Raw genomic sequence first — 14,679 nt, forward strand, 5'->3', positions numbered from 1 at the left:
AAGCCAAAGCTTAATCCACATCAGAAGTGGAGCGAGATTAATTATATCTAAAATATAACCCAAACCCAGCTCAAGATGTAAAGAGTGAGTGGCAGTTGACTGTGGTAGACCCAACAGAGAACGAAGAAATTTATTTTCCTCTGTCTGGATGCATTTAGAATTAGCGTAGCCCCAGACTGCAGCCCCGTATCTAGCGATCGCGGCTGTCTTGGCTTTGTAAACAGCCAGGACAGCTTCGATAGGTTTCCCCCCCAATCTTTTAGTGAATCCCAGGATTGCAGAGTATGAGCTTCTCACCGCGTTCGCTTTGGCTGTTAACTGCGGTGTCCAGGTTCCCCTTTGGTCGAATATCACTCCCAAGTAGGTAAAAACTTTAACATTTGTAATAACCTCTCCATCACAAAAAAAGGTTTTTTCTTTTAGTTTACCACATCCTGCTGACATAGTGTGCGATTTGTTCTTATTCACCACCAGGTCAAGACTGGACATAAAGTTACCGAAGGAATTGAGTAACTTTTGCAGGGCAATTGGGGTCCTGGCTATTAGCACCGCATCATCGGCGTAGAGGAGCACCGGAATTGGTGCACCCCCCATGCTCGGAATATCCTTTGTAGCTGCCCTTAATTCATCCTCCAATGAGTTCACGTATAACGTGAACAGCATTGGCGCGAGTATACATCCCTGACGGACCCCTCTAGTTGATCGAAAACTCTTGGTACACTTTCCGTCCGTTGTTATTCTGATGCGGGCCCTCAGATCATTATGGAGCTCTGCCAGAAAGTGTACCAAGGAGCTATCGAGGCCCATCTTCAGGAGCATTGCCCACAACTTAGATCTATTAACAAGATCAAAAGCTGTGGACAAGTCCATGAAGCCAAGAAATATACTTCCCCCTTTAGCTCTGGTGTATTTAGAGATTATGAGGTGGAGATTGAGGCATTGATCCTCTGTACTCCTCCCTGACCTAAATCCGTATTGTGCCTCGGACAGGATATTGTTCCCCTTGGCCCACGCGGATATTCTTGCTAGGACAACCTTTCCTAGGATTTTAACCGAGGAGTCCAACAACGAAATCGGTCTATAGCATTTCGGATCTCCTCTCTGCCCTTTTTTAAATATTGGCACAACTGTGGCTAAAGACCAGGTCTGAGGGAATCCCACTACGGCAGAGGCATTAAAAACTTTTGTTAAAATATTGGCCCAGAACAGCGGATTTGCCTTGAACATATCCGCTGGCACTCCATCGGGTCCCGGGGCCTTGGTCACCCAATAAGTCCTTTCTCTACTTATCTCACCAGCAGTAGGTGTATTAGGAATCAAGACTCACTCTAGGAGGAGGTAGTACGTTTATGAACAGGTATAGTATTACACACACACAATGAATGTCAATGTCTAGGTACTAGTATTACTCACAGAAGGAATGCAACAGCATTTTCTTTAAGAAGCATTAGAGCAATTAAAGTAAAGTAACGCAAAACAAAATAAGCCTTATGGTGTAAGCATCTTTGTGAAACTAGGTACAAGTTAGGTTGATCAACCACCTATTTAGTCCTAAGGTTGATCACTATACTGCTTTGACTATGGTCCCTTAGGAACACCAGGCACTGGTGGGAACATGTAAGGCTTTGAAAAATATTATAGTTTGCGCTGTAATGCTCTGGTCAAAAGACAAACAACAATACAAGGCTTGTCTGTGTGTGTGGCCATCAGCCTGGGGTACCTCAATAAAGTATCTGTTTGCTAACCTGAGTCACATCCTGGGGCAGGGAAGAGGGGGATATCACAGTATAACTCATCCAAAAGTGTACCAAAATGAAATTTTAGATGAAGTGGGTACACTGGGTCCGAAAACTGGCATCTCTCACAAAGTTGGTCACATTTATTTCATAATACCCAGAACCTTTGAGCTCCTGGCGTGGTGGGTGCCCAAGTGGCCAGACAGGCACTGATCACTCAATAAAGACTTGTCTCAACTGAGGATTTATAGTCCTGGGGTTAAACAATATAAGTTACCTTAGGTTTACCTCTAAATGGTGCCAATGTTCTAAATTGGGCCAATATTGCATTTCCTGAAGGTCATGGTCAGGATTGTCGTATTCCAGTTTAACCCTGTCCTGACCTGGAAGCTTTAGGACCAATATTACCCAAAGTCTTTGGTAGACTGTACCTCAGTAATGAAGGTCACAGTGCCTGAATGAAGAAAAGCTGGATTAGAAAATGAAAGTCTCAGGAACATTCTAGGATAGATGAAGCAGAGTTACTTTACGGGAACTTAGTTAGAGGAGAAGAAAGTGTAGTGAAATCACGGTCACCACACTCCTGAAAGAATAAAGGTAATTGCTCCTCAGATCAATGCATTCCCAAGCAGAACAGAGTGCTGAGCTACAGCCAGTGTGACAGCATTTATACATCGACACAAAGAAGAGCCAATACTTTGGACGCTAACTGACATACTGATGACTAGCAGAAAGACAGAGTTGATCCTCTAGGGGTCTCAAGGATGCAATAGAACAATAACACAAAAAGGGATATACAAGATAACACAGAAACAAGAAATATAGCTCAGATCTACTTCTGATCACACAGTGACCGGACGTTTGGTGTTGTTACAGCACAGAATGGCAATATCAGACTTCCCGGAAAACACTCTTCGCAAGGGATTCCTTTCCTAGTACTGGTTGAACTTCTTGAAAAAAAGTTAATCACCATTTCTATGAGACATCATAACCTTGTACTCCTCAGTGAAGTCCAAACCTTACAGGGAAATGGATCACTGTCAGAGCCTAAAATTATCACAGTTCAGAGCAATGAGAAACTCCAGGGGATAACTAGTAGGCTGGGGGCGAATCCTCTTTAATTTCTGGGTATATTTAAAGCACTTGTTTGACTGCTTTAAGTAATAACAGACTGTTGCTAATAAAAAGCACTAGATGCTCTCTGCCCTGCTTACAGAGGTGAGCTAGTATACCTTCACATTCTTAGTTACTGTCTCTCATCTGAAAAATGTGTGCTTTAGTACTAGTCGGCCAAAAAGGAACTCTTTCAGAGTATCAAATCACCGCAGTACTCTTCAGTCCAAATGACCTTTTACTGCTTCCAACAGTTCAGGGCATCCATGCAGACAGCTATGGTCTTTATTTGGAAACAAAGCTCAAGTAATAACCAGCAAGGCACAGGAAAGTGTCACATGGATTTAGGAAATTGGAAATCTTCAAATAAAGCACTGTCTGGGCCATCACTCAAGAGTGGCTCAATAATGGCACTACCCATTTGAGACCTAGAGTACACCACAGTGCTCTGATTGATCTTGCTACCTAGCATTCTGCAGCACCCCAGGAGGTTAGCAGAGATCTGGCAGTGCGGAGAACATAGTTGTGTCTTCGCAGTCAGAGTCATCCGCCAGTAGCCATATGTGAGGTTGAAACAAGTGTCAACTTTTTTCTAGATCTTAAGAAATGGAATGGGTACCACTTTTGATCACTGCTTTGAGACTCCAATAGGTCCAACACAAACAAAGGTTAGTCCAACCTTCCATAGAACCAAGGACCAATAGGTTTATCTATGGACTTCTGCAATGTTAAATCACTTCCAGGCTCAGCATCTTGGCTCGTACCTCGTGTAGAGCTTTTATTTCACATGGATACAGATTCCAAGTTGAGTGCCACACACTACAAGATGCTTTAGTGGAATGGCTATGAAACAAGTGCAGCAAAAGTAAACCTTAAATATAACATCCTTTCCAGCAAAAGTTGTTTCAGTATAAGTCCATCTTTGATGCAAAGTGTCTTTTTGAGTGATATGTACATACTTTGATCCTTTTTTCTGTTGTTCTAGCAGGTCAAGTGATGATGCACACTTTTTCTTCCGTTTTTCTAGTGAAGGATTATTTTTCCCAGCAGAGTAAGTAGGTCTCTCAGGGGTCTTCGAAAGCTAGGAAAAAATGCTTCACAGAATAGGACTCTCCCAGGCTCCATTATTGGTAGATACTGTCTTCCCTGGGGTCTGTGATTTCATCTGTGTCAACCTGTCTCTAATTCTAGTCTCTGGTCACTCAGTCTGTATTGGTGAGCATTCATCTGTGCTTTGGGGTTTTCACAAGAGTGCGGTATGCTGCAATATTAATGTTTCCTCCCACTGAACTGTGACTGGCATTCTCCTTGTCGAGTCATCTCAAGCGTGTCTCCCAACGGTTAACACTTCCATTTGGGCTTGATTTAAGTACATGGGCAATCTCACCTCCATCTTTGGTTTCACTAGATTAGTATCCTGCAAATTTGCTCCCAAAAGAGATTTAAGGTGGCTAAGACAGAATTCAAGAATTCTTTGGATTTACGATTTAGTTTTTTCAATTGCCTGGAAGTAAAGGCCATTTTGGTCCCTTTCCTTTATAGAATAGCAGAATTTAAATATAAAAGCTGCACTTTTAGCTACAGAAACTCCCCCTCTTTACACACCCACACTTGTTTGCTGACTGGGGATATAGTGTTTCTGCTGGAGATCTGTCCAAATCAGCTCTTTTGATGCTGTCAGGCCCCACACTTAATCCCATGAGCGGGAAGGCTGTGACGTGAAAATCCCGTCAACTAGGTTTGCGATGCAAAGTCTGGTGTTGAGGATGACGTGCACAGTTGTGGCATTGTGTCGGTTCCCAAAGTGCTGCGAGGCAATGATGTGGAGTCCAGCATCGTCATAGAGGCTGCAGTCGGCAAGAAATGCAAGGACATGCATGATGATGTGCTGCACAGTGGTGTTTCTGAAGGCGTTGAGGGCAGAGGCGATGTGGATCTTTGCAATGGATCCAATCAACGCATCAGTGGATATGATTCAGTTTGGCTAGTGGTTGCGTCACGCAGCAGAGGAGATGCATCAGTTTCACTGCATCCTCAGAGGCTAACAGAGCACCTTAAACCCATTTTCATGAGTTCAGGATTGAGGTGGCACCACTTGGCAGGGTAGAATTACAGATGGCAGAGTCCAGATGTAAGGTTGTTGGAAGCCTGTTGTGTCCCTGAGGCTTCAGATCAGGAGACCTGCCAACAAGCCCTTTTAGTTATTCTGGGTTCTAGAGATGCAGGTCTAGTCCATCTCACCCAGGCAAGAGGGTAGCAGGTCAGCACAGCAGGGTAGATGTCCCTTCAGAGCAACAGTCCAGCAGAGTGGCAGTCCTTGTAGCAGCACAGCAGTCCTTCTTCATGTCAAAGTATCCACAGGTCCAAAAGTGTACTGAAGTGGTGTTGTCAGAGGTCCACTATTTATACACAGTTGTCCCTTTGAGGCTTCTAAAGGCATACCTTTGAACTGAACAGGTGCCCTGCCTTCCTGGATCCAGACCAACTGCAGGGTGTATTCAACCCTTTGTGTGTAGGCAGGACACAGCCTATTCATGTGTAAGTGGGGTGGGTCCAGCTCCTCCCTCCCATCCTGCCAGTGATGGCACATCCAGAAATACGTAAGCTCTCCATTGTGTGTGGCTGTCTAGGAGGAATACACACAAGCCCAACTGTCACCCACACCCATTTATGTGACCCAGAAACATGCTACAGGCACCAAGTGGCTATGGAAAGGAAATGCCTACTTCCTAAAAATTGTGTTTTCAGAATTGTAATTTAAATTCCAATTCTGTTACGATTTTAAACTGCGATTCCGCAGACACCAAACATGAACCGATTTCCTTTTCCCATTTGGAAATTACACTTATAGAATGTAATAAGGTAGCTCCAATGTTATCCTATGGGATAGGTAGGCCTTGCAGTAGTGAAAAACAAATGTAAGAGTTTTTCTCTACCAGGACATGTAAAACTTAAAAGTACATGTCGAACGTTTTAAATACATTGCGGCCTGCCCTTGAGCTGTCCAGGATCTACCTTAGGGGTTACTTATGTGCATTAAAAAGGAAGATTTGGACCTGGCAAAAGGTTTAAAACTGCACACACAGAGGAGGGTGAAATGGCAGGCCTGAGACATGTTTAAAGATCTACTTCAAGTGGGTAGCACAATCAGTGTTTCAGGTCCACTAGTAGCATTGAATTTACAGGCTCTGGGCTCAGGTAGTGCAATTTTACTAGGGACTTAAAAGTAAATTAAATATGCCAAATGTGTATAAGCCAATTCAACATGTGTTAAGAGAGAGCACAAGCACTTTATCGTAATGGTAAAGTGTGCAGAGTCCTAAAGGCAGCAAAAACGTAGTTCGCAAAAACAGGCGGTCTAAAGGCAAAACGTTAAGGGGAAAACCACGCCAAGGATGTCAGGTCGAACACTGAAGATGTGTGTTTTCACTTGAAAAGAGTGCCTGTATTGTACTTTTTGTTTAGTTGCAATGGTTATTCTCAGTATAGCAGGACTGAGTTGGTTATGGTTGCAACCCATGTATCATAGATAAGGCCTTATCTGTTTATTATGGAGTGTTACAACAAAGGCAAAACGCTTTAGGTATTTATTGTAAAAAGCATACATTAATATCAATCTATTTAAAAATAGAATGTTATTACTCCATACGAAAGCCTCTAAAGAAGGATTTTGATACATGGAATCTCATATATTACTGTGGTGAAATCTCATATATTACCGTGGTAGGCGAGGGCTTTGGTGTTGGTACCTCACGTGACTACTGTGGGCATAGAAGATTTACGTTGTGAGAATCCTTGTTAGGCTCTCTTAGGGGAGATAGTATTTTCTTAGCTAACTATAATTATGTTAACCTTTGTAGTCTTATGCCTATGCCTGATGGTTGCCTTGTGGGAAAGCTTATTCTCAAAGGTCCCGAGTTGCTTATGGTATCAAACTACATGCCTGGTTTGTGCATTATGAAAAGCTGTGACACAACAGCAGGCCTGGTTTATTTATTGTTAAAAGCATTTGTTAAAGCCTGTACCCCTTTAACAGCAAATCGTACGGGTGGTATATAGATATTTTGTTACAATTAATCTCACAGATTACTGTAGTAAACAAGAGTTTTGTGTCAGTCACCCACTCTGACAAACTCTGGGGGTTTTCAATGTGATGATTCTTGCCAGGCGCTAATGAGATGGGCCATATGTTGTTGTGCAAAGTTAATATTTCTTCATATTTGTAATTGTATAACTGTATACATATTGTTTGCCAGTTTACGTGCACTTGAATACACCAGTGTTGGTTATGGTGGCAAACCAAGGCTATAGGCCGTATCAGTTCACTGGAAAAGCTGTGCCAGATTCCACAGGTTTGAACTGTATATAATGAAATGTTACGACAAAGCTTATGACAAAGTCAGCAGGCCTGACTAATGGTGTTTAGCCTATGCTAAAGTCAATAGGCTTTTACGCATAGATTGCTATTACATCAGGGCCGGACTGGGAACCAAAACCGGCCCTGGTAAAGTGCTCGGCCTGACCCCCCCCCCCCCCCCCCCCCCCCCCCCCCCCCGCACCACCCCCACCCCGCACCCGGGGGTTATGGGTGCCGCCGAGGTTGTGGGTGCCGCCGAGCTCTTTCTGGGGTTTTAGGCCGATTTTGGTACAGGGCCGATTTTGCAGCTCTGCTGCAAAAACGGCCCTGTAACAAAAACGGCCCCAGGGGCCCCAAACCGGCCCCCCCACCCGTGCGGAGCACCAGGGGTTTGCCCGGTGCCCTCTACGGCCATTACTGCCCTGTATTACACTATTCTAAAGCCGGAGTTGGATATGGTGACAAGCTAATGAAAACAGCTATAAGCCTGATTGTTTCACTAGGAAAAGGTATTTCAGAGATCATGTATTCCTTGACGCAATTTGGCAACAGATCAGACTAAAAGAAAATTGAAAGACATTTTGTGTTTTGTCACCACTACCCCATAGGGCCAGAGATTATCTGACACTGTAAACATCTGCACTCCACTGGGAACAGAGTAATGTTCAGATATCGGGGGGGGGGGGGGCAAAGGGGGAAGGAGGGGGGGGGGCACAGATTTACCACTGTGAAATAACCTATGTTGGGTAACCCCAACAAGTCAATGACTGCCCGCTGAAAATCTCTCTCAATATGATACACATTCCCCTTCTCTTCCTCTCGTAGCACTTTCCAAAAAGATAATTCTACTCAGACTTCTATGTCCTTTTTATCACAATACCACTCATTAGCCATCAGATCTTATTTGTGGAACTGTATGCTAGGGTTTCTGATTTGCTATGCGGTAAAGAGAGAATAATGGTGTCCTTAAACAAACTCAGCTACCAACTGCTAACGGTGTAGGAGCCCCCATTTAAAAGCACTGTTGCCTCAAAGTCCAAGCACAATGTTGCACTAGTTGGTTTTGTGTAATGTCAAACATGACGACTAAAATCCTGGAAGTCAAATTAGCTGCAACTTATTTCTAAAAGGCCATAGTCTTTGGTATAAGACTACCCTCCATTTGTCCCAAACTGATTATCTTAGACCGACACTGCTGCAAAAGTGCCTGTAGCGCCATCGACATGCACAGGTCTATGCTCCAGAAAAGGAGAAGGTGCTTTGGCTACAAGATAAGCATCCCTGGATCAAAAGAAGGGGTAATAAATATTGACAACCTGTATGATGATGGGGCACTCCACTCATTCACTAATATTATACATATGTCATACTTGCCATTTCATGAATTTAAACGCACTGACAACGGGCAGGTCATCTTACACAAGGAACAACGCAAATGAACCTCAAACATGCAACACACCAAACAGAAGTTAACACATGAAGGAGTGAGATTAGCATTCGTATTATTTGATCACCAGCAGAGACATTACTGACTAACATCACAAACATGGGAGAACTTTGGTATTTGAAACCCGACAGAGAATTGATAGGTGTGGAATGGAAGAGAACATTAGAACACACCAAGCAATTGTCAAAATTTTTTACATTTAGATGACTCCAATTCAACCAATTACACCAAACCTACTGATTGATGATGTAATTTAGCAAGTCATGAGTGATGCAATATGAGAGGTCATTAGCAGTGCATGAAGGGGGTACAAGTTATGGTCAGTGAATTTCTGTGTTTATTTTTGGTATTCCACACAGATTTGTATTTTGTACCTCACCTTATTTTTACAAATAACCATCACTGCACCAACTCCAACAGTGCAGCGGAGTAGAGAGCGGCTGCAGGTCTTATGACCCAACTGCTCTGGGCTGTCAACCCCTGCAACACCATTAGCCATTTGAAGCAGGAATTGGCAGCAGCACATCACCTAGATCCAGGTCCTGCATTCAAGCCCCCATGGTCAGCCAAAGTTAATGTGCAAAAAGTATTGGCCTCTCCGCCAGGCACGGACTCCACTCTCCACAGGCGTGCAATCCCCACTGTGCATTCATATTGATGCTGAATATATTTTTTAAAGCGCGACATATACCCGGAGGCATCTTGGCGCAGTTATCAATAAGAAAGTACCCTTAAATGGAAAAAAAACACGTTTTTAGCGCCTTCCTGAAAACTAAAAGCTTAGTTATAGACTTCAGCGATTGGGGAAGACCATTCTGTTTGGTGGCATTGTTTCTAGCAAAGCTCCTACCACCCCAGGACATCTGCTTGTAAGAGGGAACTACCAAGTTCTGTTGAGAGCTAGAGCGCAGGGATCTAACTGGAGTATGCCGAATTAGGTTCTTTTTTAGATAGTCTGGACAAGTTCCAGACAGAGCTTTGTGCGCACGACATAGTGCCTTAAAGGTGATACACTTTTCAATTGGAAGCCAATGTTGTTGCTTTAGAGCTAGGGACACCGATTCTGACCTAGGGATATTAAAAAGCTTCCTTGCTGCTGTATTTTGCAATGACTGAAGGTTTTTAAGCAAGCTTTTATGAAGAACTTGCAAGATCCATTACAATAGTCTAGTTGCACCAAGTCTAGCGCAGTGACCACCATTTTTAACAGGTCAAAGGCGAGCAGATGTGCAATCACTGTAGTGGTAGCCACATGACTTGGTGGGACTATAGTTATTCAGTATTATTTTTGTGGTGGGGGGAGGGAATGAATCCTTGCTCACCTCCTCTCTGCAGCCCAATAGAATTTCTGTCCCCCTTCATCTAGGGAGATAGGGATATTCACCCCAATATAACCACCCTCCAGTAGGGCAGAAAGCCCTCTAAAACCAAGGATTTCAAAACGGTATCAAAACAAAGGGAAGGGCAGCCATCGAGCCATACCGCCACCCCTGAAGAGGCAATAGCGTTGTTTGTCTCAATTGGGGAGGTTGCCCCAAATGTGGTTCGGTTGTTGCACTTTGGCACTGGCCACACCCATAACCCAAAAGGGCCAAACCAGTCTTTTTACCTCCCCCCAGACCCCAATGGGCAGACAGGAGATTTGCCCTCAATTTGCCCCTGGGGGTGGAAGAAAACCCACTCTATGGCAGGAATACATTTTTTTAAATAAAATAATGTTGTAGGTCTGGCCCAGTGTGTAAGAAAGAAGGCATCTCGAGAAATATCCTTTGAATCACATGCTAATATGGGTACCCATAAATGCAGAGATTTAATAATAAGCACTCCTCCTAAACTCCATATCTTTTGTCCATTTCAGAAATGCATAGGTTTCCTGACACCCATTTTTCACTTTACATATGTACCCATATAAATTGTTTTTCACTTGGTACACAATGAAAAATGAATGTACGGTGCAACTCCAGTGTCGATTCTCCTTACTTGTTTGAACCCGTGAACCAAGGGTGACCCTGCATCAGTGTGTCTTGCAGAAGGCACACTTCCGCAGGGGGGCCACACAGCTCCCCTCGACTGCCCGTTATTGGCCCCGGGGACTGAATCTCCTAGGGCCCACATTACTTAAAGGTGGCTGCCCTGGTGCCTACCCAGCATACACTTGTTGGAGGCCGCAGGGGGAACCTAATGCCCAAACCGGCTCACTGCGCGCAGCGGGAGCCAACATTGCTCCTGCCTGCAGGGAACAGCTACTTATGTTGCTACCTCCAGATTTGACCAATATTGCATCAGTGCAGAAAGAGAAACAGATCAAAGGTCTACTTCCAGCCTGCTGGAGCATTTTCAATGATCCAGTCAGCTTGGAGAAGACTGTATTTGCGTCAGCATGGTAGGAGTTTTGAAAATGTTCTGGCCAGGCGGGAGAAAACAAAGGTTTCCCTGCCTGATCCTGTGCATGCAGTGAAATCGCTGTTTCCCGGGAGTGGGCTCCTCGGGACACAGCATGTGAGACAGACCCAGGGAGTGGGGTCCACGTTGCCATTAATGGCTCAGGGAAGGGGGCAGCACGGTTATGCAGTACGTCGCGACGGCGCCATTATCCCGCAACGGTCGCGCCTTTTCCATAAAGTAAAAACACATATTACAGCATTTTACACACTAGGGGTTTATTACAGTACACTTCCAACTTACGTTTTTCTAGTGTATTTCTAGACCAACCATTACTAAAACCTATTTTCCGTTTTCGCAGTGAGGCCGGAGATCGCAATGGCGTTAGTCGTCGTGAACCCCGCGGTTACTTTGCGAAAGAGGAAAGCAAAATCAGGAAGTCAATAGCCACCACCACATTCAAAACTTATAACTGTAAAAAAATTTAACCATCACAGCAGATAACTCACTATATAAATAACTATAAAATCATTTATCAAAATCTCAATACCTCTACAGCAGTGCATATTAATTATTCATTCAATTATAACCTGTTGTGTTGTGGGCTGGGTCGTATCACATAATGGGGTGATCAAAAAAACTGTGTTTCCCATTTTAACTCCTATTCGCTACAAAAAGATAATGGAGCACTGGAGGAAATGATTACCCGCCAGGTTTGACAAAATGATGTGGTAACCAGAGGCAAATCATGTGGCATAAGACAGCACAATCAGTAGTAGTGTTATTTATTCTACCATTTCAACAACTAGTACTAATGAATGAACAACGTTGCCCCGCATGAGTACCAGTTTTACACCTGAAAACAGCAATCAGCAGAAAATGGTGCGCTGTTAACCTTTGCAAAGGATCATCCAATGCCGAGAAATAACCTTGGCACTTTTTAATTAGTAACTTTTGATCCATTTGAACTATAAATAAAATGTTTTTAGTGAAATTATGGAGCTTATGTTGGATTATGTGGTAAATACATGACTATGCAAAAAAACACCAGAGCCCTAGAATCATGTAATCACAGCGGCCCAGACTATACCTTGTCCACTAACAACATCAATACATCACTATCCTAACCCACAAGCCTACTGCATCAATGAGACATCACAAACCCTCACATAACCCAGTACCGGTAAGAAGAAACTGAAGGATGGACTGACAAATAGAAACAAGCATGGGCAATAGGTAGCGTCTATGTGAGCCATTGGATTTGCCAATGTTTTGTGGCAATGCTGCACAGCAGCGCGGATGCTTTGCAATGTGGCTTGAACTAATTTTAAAAAGGCCTACCTAGAAGCTAGGACTAATGTCCTTTTAAAATATAAAAATAAATTAAAAAAAAGACATTAGCTCTGTATGCATTAGAGTCCTTTTATGTTATTTTTAGCCACACTGATATGCAGCATGGCTACAAATCATTGCCAAATTCAGCTATGGCCATGCTGTACAGCATGAAGGAAAGGCAATGACAGAGCCAATAGCCTCAAAGGAAAGACCCATTGGCTTTGCCGGTGGTTTTTGTGTCTCAGAACAACACCCCTGCAATTCTAGGAAATCAGTTTATCCACCTATGAGTGAAAAAGAAAAAAAAATTGGGAAACAAATCCTATCACATACGGAAAGCAAGTGTCCCCATGTCTCAGTGAAATTGTATTGGGAAACAGAGAACATATGTTGTCACAATAAAAGCAGAGAACACATGCTGTCACAGCAAGCATCCGTTTCAAAAGAGAAAGGTGCTTCTTTGAAGGGAGTGTGAAATAGTATAAGACAGTTACAAATGGCAAGAAGATAACCTAGAATGACAAGAAAAAATAAAAGTAGTGTCTCAATCACTGCAAGTCAGAGAAAAGACAGCAATCAACCTGAAGCAAACAGTACTTGGTCCATACTCCAGCTAAAAGAAAAGGAAGTGAAGTCAGCAGGCGCTGGCCAATTAGAAAGCAGAAAATAAGAGTGATAATGAAGCTAATAAATGCTAAGCAATGGGTGGGCTATAAGCAGCTTGTATGTAATATCTCTTGCAAGTGAGAGCGCATGCAGGTGTAGGAGCTGTCACAAGTGAGACCTAAAAAGGGAAAGGTCAGAAACACCGTGCCAGGAGAGCCTGTGAGAAGTCATCCGAAGGTGGAACAAGTTAGGCAGGACTCGAGAAGTTCATTTAGAGTCTTTACGTTCTGGCATTTAATGGTTTGCAATTTATATTGGAATGGAAAGAAAATCAGAGCGATCCATTTGAAATCTCGCAGGGAACGTGGAGAGGAGTGAAAGGCAGGAGAAAGCGGAGAATGGTGGGTGAAAATAATACAGAGAAAACAATTAATGAATACAAAATAAAAAGCGAGGAAAGACCGGGAAAGGGGTGAGGAATAAGGAGACAGAAGGGTGGTTTGGTATTGGGAAAATGGGAGAGAGTTACGCGAAAAGATTGAGAGGTCAGGAAGGAAGGGGGGTAAATGTCACCTGCAGACTGAATCCACTCAAACTCCCACTGTACTACATCCACTGAAAGACAAAGAGCTTGCTACCCCAACGTTTTGCATTAAGCTGGTACTGGCTGCACGGTAACTCAGGGTCTGTTCTGTGGTACCACCCCAATGTATGGCGAGGAACAAGGAAGTGTTAACTCAGCCCCCATCATAACGAGGGTCAAGGAACAGTCAGTCTCGAGGCACGGCATGGTGTGAAACGGAGGGATAGGAAAAATAGATGTTTTGGGGCAGGAGTACTGCAGGAAATCGTAAGAGGACAGGGCGCAGGACCAGACGTTTATCGTGGGGAACGGGACAAGGGAGTGCATACAGGGTGGCAGGTTAGAAGGGAGAGACCGTACCCATGGAAGCTCGGGTAACACGAATAATAGGTAGCGAACGCAAAAAGGTAACTATAGCACAAATGGCAGGCAAGTGCGGTGGGGGTTGGGGTCGCCGATCAAGCAGTCACGCCCCCCATCCTCCCGGCCGGCAATATACTGCAGACCTATGTGCTGGAGAGGCAACACAGCAGCATGAGGACGAAACAGCAAGAAAGGCAGAAACAAGAGACCAGACTGAGGTTAATGGTGTTTTGACAAAAGAACTGTGCGCACATCACTGCAGCACACAAGACAGAAAACAGGCTGGCACACGCGCGCTACAGCAGCGCCTGGCACCGGGTGCCACTTACCTTCTGCCCAAATCGACTCCCCGTTGCCAGGATCTCTGCAACCCCATCTCCTGCAATGGGTAGCCCCTCCTGTGCCTCCCTCAATCCAAAGCATCACTTCCGGTCGCACACTGGATCGCGCTGGACACTAAAGAAGGACTACAATACGATTCAATAATGCTTTATTGGTATGACTAAATAAACAAGTATGACCATAACATGGTCCTGAGAATTCTATAAACAATACATTTCAGAAGGAAGAGTACAGGTTTCTTCTTGTTTAGGCTTAGTTGTTAGTGTTAGTTAGCCATTGTTCAAATTTAGTTTCGTCAGGGCAGAGTTTTAGTTCTTTTCGAATATTGTCTCTGGAGTCTTAGTACTAGTTAAGTTGCCTTTTATATTGTTGCACTCTAAGAGGGATTCCTCAACGTATCCTCATTAAGGATTTG

General features: G+C 43.9%; 1 protein-coding gene across 2 annotated transcripts in view; it reads right to left on the reverse strand.

Annotated features, from left to right (window-relative positions):
- SESTD1 (SEC14 and spectrin domain containing 1) overlaps positions 1-14,380 on the reverse strand; it is a 420,103-nt gene extending 405,723 nt beyond the window's left edge. The window contains exon 1 of one of the 2 annotated variants that reach the window (XM_086956209.1): positions 14,252-14,380. The gene's annotated coding sequence lies outside the window, so the exon portion shown is untranslated. The remainder of the gene's footprint in view (positions 1-14,251) is intronic. The other variant, XM_086956208.1, reaches the window with a different exon arrangement.
- Between the last annotated feature and the right edge of the window lie 299 nt (positions 14,381-14,679).

This window comes from Lissotriton vulgaris, chromosome 2_1, assembly GCF_964263255.1.
Source record: "Lissotriton vulgaris chromosome 2_1, aLisVul1.2, whole genome shotgun sequence".
NCBI classification, from domain to species: Eukaryota; Metazoa; Chordata; class Amphibia; order Caudata; family Salamandridae; genus Lissotriton; species Lissotriton vulgaris.